We start from the raw sequence: 9,661 nt of genomic DNA on the forward strand, positions 1-9,661 counted from the left end.
ACACCCATGCATGTGCACACATAGACATGTGCTAAAACTGACCCAAACTAATCAGAGTACATGTGGTTTGAAGAGTGCCAGCATGGGCATGTAAAATTTAATTTCTGCTTTACCTTTGTAAGATTTTTCTTGTTTAAGTTGTCACAGGATTATGTTTTTTTCTTGAATGTGCTACCCTTTGTTCAATACTCAATACCACTACACCTGTCCTAGATGTGGCATTTTTAACTTGTTACAACTTGTTCGAGTTGTTACAGGATAATGTTATTTTTTGAATGTACTACTTTTTGTTTTATTCTATTCAATTATGGAAAAGAAAATCATGCTATTTCTATGCTAAGTTAGCAATCCAACCATAAACAGAAAATATTACAATATCAATAAAAGAAAAAGTTGAAAAAAAGAAAACAAACAATTACTAATATATCTTCACAAGTATATCATATTACTACCTCAATATTAATGCCAAACTTATTGTAATGATAGATATTTATTTTGCAATGTTTAAACAATAAAATTAGTAATCAACATCATATGGGTCTTTAGAAGATTATCATGGGTAAAATGATATTTGTCGTAGTGTTTAAAATATTTTGCTTTCAATAAAAACTTTATTGTACTTGATTGAGCGTATGTGGCACACTCTACTCTTATTCTTATGTTTAATTTATCATCTAACTTTTAAATTTCATTGCTCTACTATATTTGTATTGTTGTGCAAAAGGGTGTTTGTTATAATTTTGTATTGTTTCCTTATACCTTTCACCTTTTGGTGCCTAAACTGCCAAGCCAGAATAAATAAATAAATGAGATGTCAAATTAAAATTTGGCACAAGAGCTTTTACATAATTAACATTGAAAAAACTAATTTATTGTCAAGGTAATCAATTTGCAAAAAGGTCATGTAATCTGCCAAGCTAAAAACATTTCAAATTCCACAGAGTAATTGATTTTCATAGTTATGCTTGGTGGCAATACAAGACACAGTTTGGTTGCTTTGGTGTAACAAACTAAAAAATTGGGGTAGTGTCGAATGTGTGTGTTGTGATTTTTACACTGCTTTTGCACAGGGCTGCTTAAACCAACACCACCAAAGTGGCAGAAGATGCCATAGATGTGGAAGAAATCCTGGAAGGCAACCAAACCAACATTTTAGCCAATATCTTCAAAATAGGTTTCTTTAATGTAGAAGGCACCAAAAGCTGGTACATAGGTATCTGCTATGCCAATTCCCTGAGGAGGCAGTTACTTGGACAATCAATGTGGACCACCCATTGAGGTTTCTAGAATAGAAGGGTTTTCTGGTATGACCCATTTGATAGGACCCTGGGAGTCTCCATGGTTGAACTGACCCAGAATCTATTTGTGCAAGCTAACATACCATTAATATAGTTTTTAATGCTTCTCACTAGCAATAAAGCATGTTTTATTAGCCCATTATTTAGCTAGTTCACCTTTATTACTTCAAACAATCTAATCCAATGTTTATAAAAGTAGAGTTCTATTTATTAGAATATGATACATTTTCTATTTTGGTATGTCCAGGTTACATGCTCCATATTCTTAATATATAGTTCAATTTCTTTTTGTACTAGTCTTCCCATTTTGTTAGATGGTCAAAATTTTGGTCTAAAAATGGGGTTTCATTATTGTTGTAAGATCTAGCCTAAAGGAGCCTAATAATGGAGGGAATGAATCTAAAAGAAAAAAAAGGGAATGGTGAGTGGTGATTGTAATTTTCATGTATGGACCAATGCTAGCAAGGGCCAAATAAATATTTTTGATTACAGCAAGCTAGTTTGCAAATAACTGTTTATCATTTCATTTGACCACTTCATTTTGGACTGCTATCTTGTAATATTGTTTCTTTGTAGGAGTTTAACTACTTCCTCAGTTGGAGGCTTCTACTTGTCCATAATTAATTCCTACACTGCAAGCACTTATAATGGATGGAGAATTCGATGGAGCATGCCCTGAAAAATAAAAAACAAATGTAAGAAGGAGAAATACATAGAAATTTATCAGGGCCCATCAAATCTCCTCTGTGGTCCTTGCTTAGGAGGCTCATTCTTTGATGTAATTCTTTTACATCTTCTATTGGGGTCTTGGGAGTGCCTGTTCTTTGTATGCCTTATAAGTTTTAGTTGTTGTCTTTTTGTTGGTTCAAGGTTGTAGGTCTACAGTGGCTTTTTATTTGGTAGTGGTTTGTCTTTTTGGTGTACCAGATCCCTATCAAAATATGGTTGTATGGGGTTTCAGAGTTCCCTCAAAACCTATTTTGCCTTAATCAAAAACTTTTATAGACTAGGAGAAATCCCATTACAAGTTAATTTAATTTACTTATGAACTAATGTCCACTAGTGGATAAACCAAACAATAGGAATGTTTACAAGTAAAATATAGTGCTTCTCTGATAAAGCAAAGGGAAAATTCAAGAAAGCACAATATAAAGCAACAACACTAGTTGGTTGTACTCCAAAGAAGACATTTTAAAGCTCTTGACAATATAAATACTCCATAGGAGATTATTTTATTGTGTTATCTATGTCATATTATATATCCTTCTTGATGAATGCTATCATGAAGTAGGAAAATGAAATAAAATCTACACTAAATGTTCATGGGAGAACCTCTTGGATCTAGGGGATCACAAGATGGCATTAAAGCCATAGCATTTTTGGATAAATTGATTTCAATTAAAATAATATCTAGAAACATATGCCAAGTTCCATTGAATCCACAATGTACTAATTTAGTTATAGGATGCCTTTAAGGTATCTGCCTGACTTCATGAGGGATAACACCCTTGTTCAATACAAGATTAAATTGAGGCTACTGCTATATTCAAAATAATCACCTATACATGAGTGTAAGAGGCACAAACAAGTATATGACTATGAATACACATTGGATGGTAAGAATTTGGTTTGAAAGATATCTAGCTATGCAATGTCCACTCCTTGCAAGATGTATTGATTAAGCTTGCTACCTCACTCAAACCTGTAAAGGGCTAGTGGCTCAGTTGTTAAGATATGGTATTAGAATCAAATGCCTTCATTTAAAAGCTACTTTTACTTTGTAGGCACTAATCTACACAAGACTAGACTAGGAGCATGTATTTATAACTTACCTCCTTTATAATTATCATCAACTGGATGGTCTAAACCATTGATGATTAAGTACACTTAGCACTGAATTTAGTGGTCATAATGGTAACTACATACTAAGTCAATATGACATTATCGTCTAGTTAACTATAAGTCTAAAACCACAAGAATTCATTATCAACAAATGAATGCACTAAAAAATTGAATAAGTCAATCTTTGCTCTACTTTGACCAAAAAAAAAGTCAATGATAATTTCACTCAAGCATTGTACAAGTCCTCTATTCTATGAATCTATTTTATAGTTATTCCACAAACAAGATGCCATCAGCCTCTCAAACTAAAGAAAGAATGGTGCTCTGGGAAGAGTAATAGATAAGTAAGAAGTTAAGAATTCACTTATAATTAAATAAATATTTGCTTGCAATTTTTGTTTCTTTTCAGCCAGCTATGAGAAGTGTAATGAGAACAATCTGGTGCATAGTTCTCTTAGTATAATTATTTGAATGCCCTATGAATTGAAGCAATGATAAATAACAGTAGCACTTTTTTTAACCACCTATTCCTGGCTGGATAATAACAATAGAACACAAAGATCTCAAGTGTTGAACATGGTATGTAAGGCTAATTAAAAAAATTGCAGAAAAGTTCTTCAATAAGACCTATGGAGGTATATAAGAGAATGTTTTGATTTTAGTATGCTATATTATGCTATGTCAAGTCTCCAAAATGATTTGAAACTAAAATAGCCTCAATTTCCTCTAGAGACATTGTACCATTTTGAGTTGATATACATTGTGTAGGATTTGAAACTAGAAAATTATAATTTGATTAAAGAAAGATGACAGATTGATACCGCAAGGTTTGTGCCCATGATTCCTGGATGAAAAATGGTCACTAGTAGCTATGCACTTGATAGAAGCTTTCAAGAACATCAACTACAAGAAATATTTGAAAATGTCATATGACTTGCTAGGGTGTATGAATTGTACTCAGCAAGGCTAGATTTTTTATGGGTTCCTTGTAAGTAATTTAATTTTTAATGGATTCATTCTAGATCATCTAGTTCAAAGAAAATGATGACTTTGACAAATTATTTTGTTGCATTGCAAAGTATAATTTATAAAACACATAAAAAAAACAAATTTTGTGTAGAAATTGAGCGTAATAATTTACTTGGGAAAATTTTGTTGAAGCATAAGCCGTTAAGATGCTATAGTTTTTCAGTCCCAAATTTGCATTCAGATATTTAGAATCCGCAATAGCATTTTGGTCAGCCTGTATTTTAGAAAACTAGAGGAACTAAGTAAACAAAAAATTCACTGAGCAATGTAAAAACTATCTAATTTAGATAAATTAGAACAAAGAAATGAATATTCATTGGCATAATGTAGAGCATACTGTCTGCATCTAATTTCTACACTTTGCACATATTCTCATTCAACAAAAAGGCATTACAAACTATCTATGAAGGGACAACATTGACTTTGAAGAAAACCTACGTAATTCTAAGGGTATACAAAGCAAAGAAGAGCTTCATAATATGAAGGATCTCATTAAAACCATAAACCTAACTAAACTAAAATGGGAACTTTGTAATATGTAGCAACTACCATAATAATGTATGAAAGACAAAGAAGCATAGATGAGGCATGTAAACTCTTTTACATAACACCACATTGAAATTTTCCTACCCTCCATGTTCTAGAAATGTTCCAATCTTGTTTAATAAATAAAAATATTATAAAATTATTTCTGGAATGCAGAGCTCTACAAACTTGCAGACAAAGTTTATAGTATGCTTTGAAATTCTCCCCTTCTCTTGCATTATGAGACTACAAGTCTCTACTTCATTGAACAAAGAACAATAATAAACTGTAAAACTTATCCTTAGTTCTTTTGTGAGCACTTTATATCTCTAATATTTTGAGTACATATAAAGAAAACTAAGAGCTGATTTTTTATTGGAAAAGCCAAACAATTTTAGTCACTTGTTAACTAAATACTAAATAGTTTCCTACCATGGTGTTAACTAAATACTATTAATGTCATGACATCAACACTGTATAATCAAATAAGGGTTTAAAAAATAACCATCACCATACAAAAGGTAGTGTTCACCCTGCATACTACCATTTAATTTTTTGAAGTAAACAGGATGGCTTAGAATCTCTAGATCACCAGACACTTGAAACAAAAATGCTTTTAAGAGACAGAAAATGAAACCCATTCATTTTTACAGATTCCTTCACTACTAATCACAAGAATATTGTCTAGTTTTGAAATGATAGAAGCAAAGAAAACAAGAAATTTTTTTCACCATGGAAAATTCTGAGGCAAAAATCCAGTACAACTAAAAAATTTCATTATTGCAAAACATCAACAATTTTCCTATACAATAATGAAACTCTCTTACGTCATTTTTCAATATATGCATATATAAATAAGACCATTGTAAGAAGTATTAAACATTGCATAAAATATTGCAAATGATGGACATAAATGCTAAATGCAAACGTGAAAAGAAAGAAAATTAAAAATAATACCTTTGTTTCGTTGTTTCTGATCAACTTGCGAGACTGATCTCATCCATACTAGTAAACATGGAAACATAGAGGTCGAAGTACCAAGAATACTCTCCTGCCCATGTGTGTGTCAAGGATATACAATATGGGCATCAAGAAATTGCCAATTTGTAGGTCGAACTACCAAGAATACTCTCCCACCTGTGCGCCTATCAAGGATATACAATATGGGCATCAAGAAATTGTCGATATGCAGGTCAAACTAGCAAGAATACTCTCTCGCCCATGCGCATGTTAAGGATATTCAATATGGGCATCAAGAAATTTCCTTTTTACAATGATAATGGGCATCGAAAAATTGCCTTTTCACATATTAAGCTCGTGTTGGTCAAAATTTTGACCAACATGGGCATGTATTAAAAAAAAAAAGTGTTTCCTTGCATATTCTGACCAATTCGACTCTATGTTATTAGATGGTCAAAAATTTTGGTCTAAAAATGTGGTCCAATGTACTAGTGAGTCCTTTGGAAGGGTAAATAAGGAATCAACAAAAGGGCACCCTATTACATTGACAAGTGGGGAGAACAGCTATTAGGGTACTCCATTACACTATGAAATGGAGAGGACAGCTAAGGGCATCCTATTCCAACTTCCCTTCAAACCCCTGTGTTGAGGACTATACACAAACTTTGGCTCTCTTAAGGCACCCCACCATGCCTCATCATTCTATATCTTATATGACTATGATTCACATACAAATCAAATTTGCCACCTATTGATGTATATATGATTTCCTTGTTCTAATAATGCATTTCCTTGATTTATCTGGTTTGCTAAATTTGGGGCAAAAATATAAGTGGATCAACAAGGGTACATTACATCCATTTGATTGTTAATGAATAGATTTAAGTCATCATCTTTTAGACATAATATCTTGTAGTTTTATTACTAAGGGATGAGATTTCATCCGTGTCTTCTTGTATTTTTCCAAAAAAATCCAGCTTAATTGCATTTATAAAGCACATTTAACTTCTATTCAATTTTAAATTATAATGGATAGCTTTACGCATCTAGCTTTTAGATATTCATTTGAATGCATTACTATGAAAAATATTCATGAAAATACTAACACCTATTAAAATCCTAAAGGTCTTATTCAAACTAGAACTATAAAACAATTCATAAAGATACCAATCCCAATCTAAACCATGAAAATTTTCATGAGTCTATCTGACCTTGATTTGAAAGATGGAAATAATTATCCTCTATACCAATAAAACTATCCATGAAGACATCAACCAAATCTAAAGTACAAACTTATGCATGAAAATATCTAACCATGACTTCAAAGATGGATATTTTTATTCATTTAAAAAAATAGGAACTTGATCTAGAAAGTTGAGAACTCATTCCCAAAAATAGTTTCTAATTCTATTAAAATATCCCATTTGTGGGCAAAGATGCTTGGATGAAAACAATAACCTTAATTTGGAACACCAAAAATTAATCTATCAAGAATCCTAGAAAAATGGAAAATCTACTTTAAAACCCAAGGATTCAAAAATGAAAAATCTCCCAATAGAATCATAATCATATTAAATAATTAATTTGAAACAATGAATTTTTTAAATCTACAATTAGCACAGGCACTTGACAGAACATAAAAAATAGACAAAGAAACTATATTAATATCCGAAGAGAAAAAACTGATTAAAGCAAAATTAATACTTCATATGAGAGAAAACATTTAAATGTTTCGTAAATACATGTGTTACCCTATAATCATTGGTATATGTTTGCTTCAACAGAAATTGTCAAAGAGACAAAAAAAAATTTTCAAGATCCAAAACAGCCGTAGAACTAGGAAAAAAAAAAAAAAAAAACTACAAAGAAAAGCAAATAGCAGGCTGACCAAGAGAAATCACCTTCTTTTAAAATATACCCAAGGGAATGCCTAATAGAACTTGGAAACTCCTTTGCCTAGCTATACAAGCTCATCAAGCATGTCGTTTCTCTCAACATTGCAAGTTGAAAAAACTCCAAATACTTGAGCCTCCTTTCTTGCTCCACCTGAACCTGACACGCAAACCCTTTCAAAAAATGAAAAACACCCAGAAGAAAAATACAAAAACTACAGGCATACCATATTTCTCTATTAGCCTTTGAAGCTAAATAATCACTGAAAAAAAAATAAAGGTCAAGCTGGCACTGTGTAAACTCAGTCTCCAATTGTTGGATCTTACTCTCAATCTCGATCCATGACTGGATATGGAAATGGTGGGCAGGGCCTAGGCATGCTTAGGGTTTGATTGGATGGGATAAGGTGAAAGCCTATTCATAAGGTCAAGAAAGAAAGGCATTACCTGCGAATGCATGAAATTTTGTTTTTTTGATCTGCTAATGAATGAAACAATTGAGTTGGTCAAAATTCAATTTGAGAACACATAGGCTGGTTGAAATTTCGGCCAAATCGGCCATAAAAATTTTATTTTCGACCAATGCGGGAATGAAAAAGAAAAAAGAAGAAGGAATTATAGCTTTGGTCAAAAAATTTGGTAGAAAAACAAGTGCAAATGTACTAGTGATAATATAATTTTAATTTTAATTTTTTTTTAATTTCATTTGAATTCATTTAGAGAAAGTTATTGGATGCCCTAGGAAGGATTACAAGTTTTACTTCTAATTTATGACAGAGAAAATGGGTCTAAGTTAAGAGACTATAACTTGTAATGGATTTATTTTTTTTCTCTCAGATTTGGATCTATTTTTTTATTAAAAAATTATAAAAAATCCTCCAAAGGGTTTTGCAAGAAAAATTCAGGATTAAAAGTTATGAATGATGTAAGCAAACATAGAAATCAAATTATGTGAATGAAGATGTTGCCTTTGTTGGTGTATAATGTCATGGTTCTTTTTTGAAGCCTTTGAGTTGATACAAATTCATTGATGGAGTACCATACTCTTTTTTAACCCCCTAACTTGAATTAGTGTTCCTTAAATGTGTACCAAAGGGCTTTGCATCAGATTAGAGAAGTAAAATCAATAACCCTTCCTAGGGCATCCAATTACTTTCTCCAGATGAATCCAAATGAAACCAAACATATTTAACATTAACATTATATTAGTATAGTTCCCAAATATGTAATCCATTTATTTATCCAATGCATAAATATTTCTAAAAGCATAATTCATCGTCTACTACTTCAATGGAGATTCTTAAGAACTAGTCTTTACTCAATTACACATAACTTACACAAATCCAAATGAAAAAAACTCAAAAAAATTGGAAATAAAACCTAGTTGATACTTATTTCCAATAAATATAAGTAGATTTCTTGATTCATTCAAATGTACCTTTACCAAACAATACAATCTAGATGTATTCTCAAATCTACAATTTACAACCTTTGCCAAAGCTTGCATAACTTCTTAATTTCTACATGAAATAAATCCAAACCAAAGAAAAAGGAAAGGTTATTCACTACTCTATCCACATATACAAATTTTACATGGTTTTTAGGTTGTACATGGTTGTATAAGACCTGGAACATACACTAAAACTGAAAAACCTAATCAAAATAACAACTTAGAATTTTACCAAATTTGTTTCAAAATGTATCTTTTCCTTTCATTAATGCTTTGGTTTGACCATACATCCATTTTTATTTTACTTTAGGTGCCTATTATTTAGGATTATGCATAATTCATAAAGGGATTCATAAGATGTGTGCATTCAAATAGGGAATTAAGTAGTAATGCATAGTTTTCATAAAAATACTTAGGGAGCATAATAAGAAACTAGGGATAAAGTACCCCAAGCTATACTCAGAATTTGTATTCACAACCCCATACATAGAATGAAAAAATGAGCTGAGCATATGCCTCCATGTTATATTCATTGCTAGCACTTTAATAGGAGCAATGAATTTAATCGAGTATATGTACAATCACTTAGAGGTTTTTCCACTATGATATTCCCACAAGAGAAGACAAATCAAAGGAAATAAATATGAAACATCTAAAGAGTAAAC

Source organism: Cupressus sempervirens, chromosome 2, assembly GCF_028749045.1.
Source record: "Cupressus sempervirens isolate cs-2001-9-10 chromosome 2, ASM2874904v1, whole genome shotgun sequence".
Lineage (NCBI taxonomy): Eukaryota > Viridiplantae > Streptophyta > Pinopsida > Cupressales > Cupressaceae > Cupressus > Cupressus sempervirens.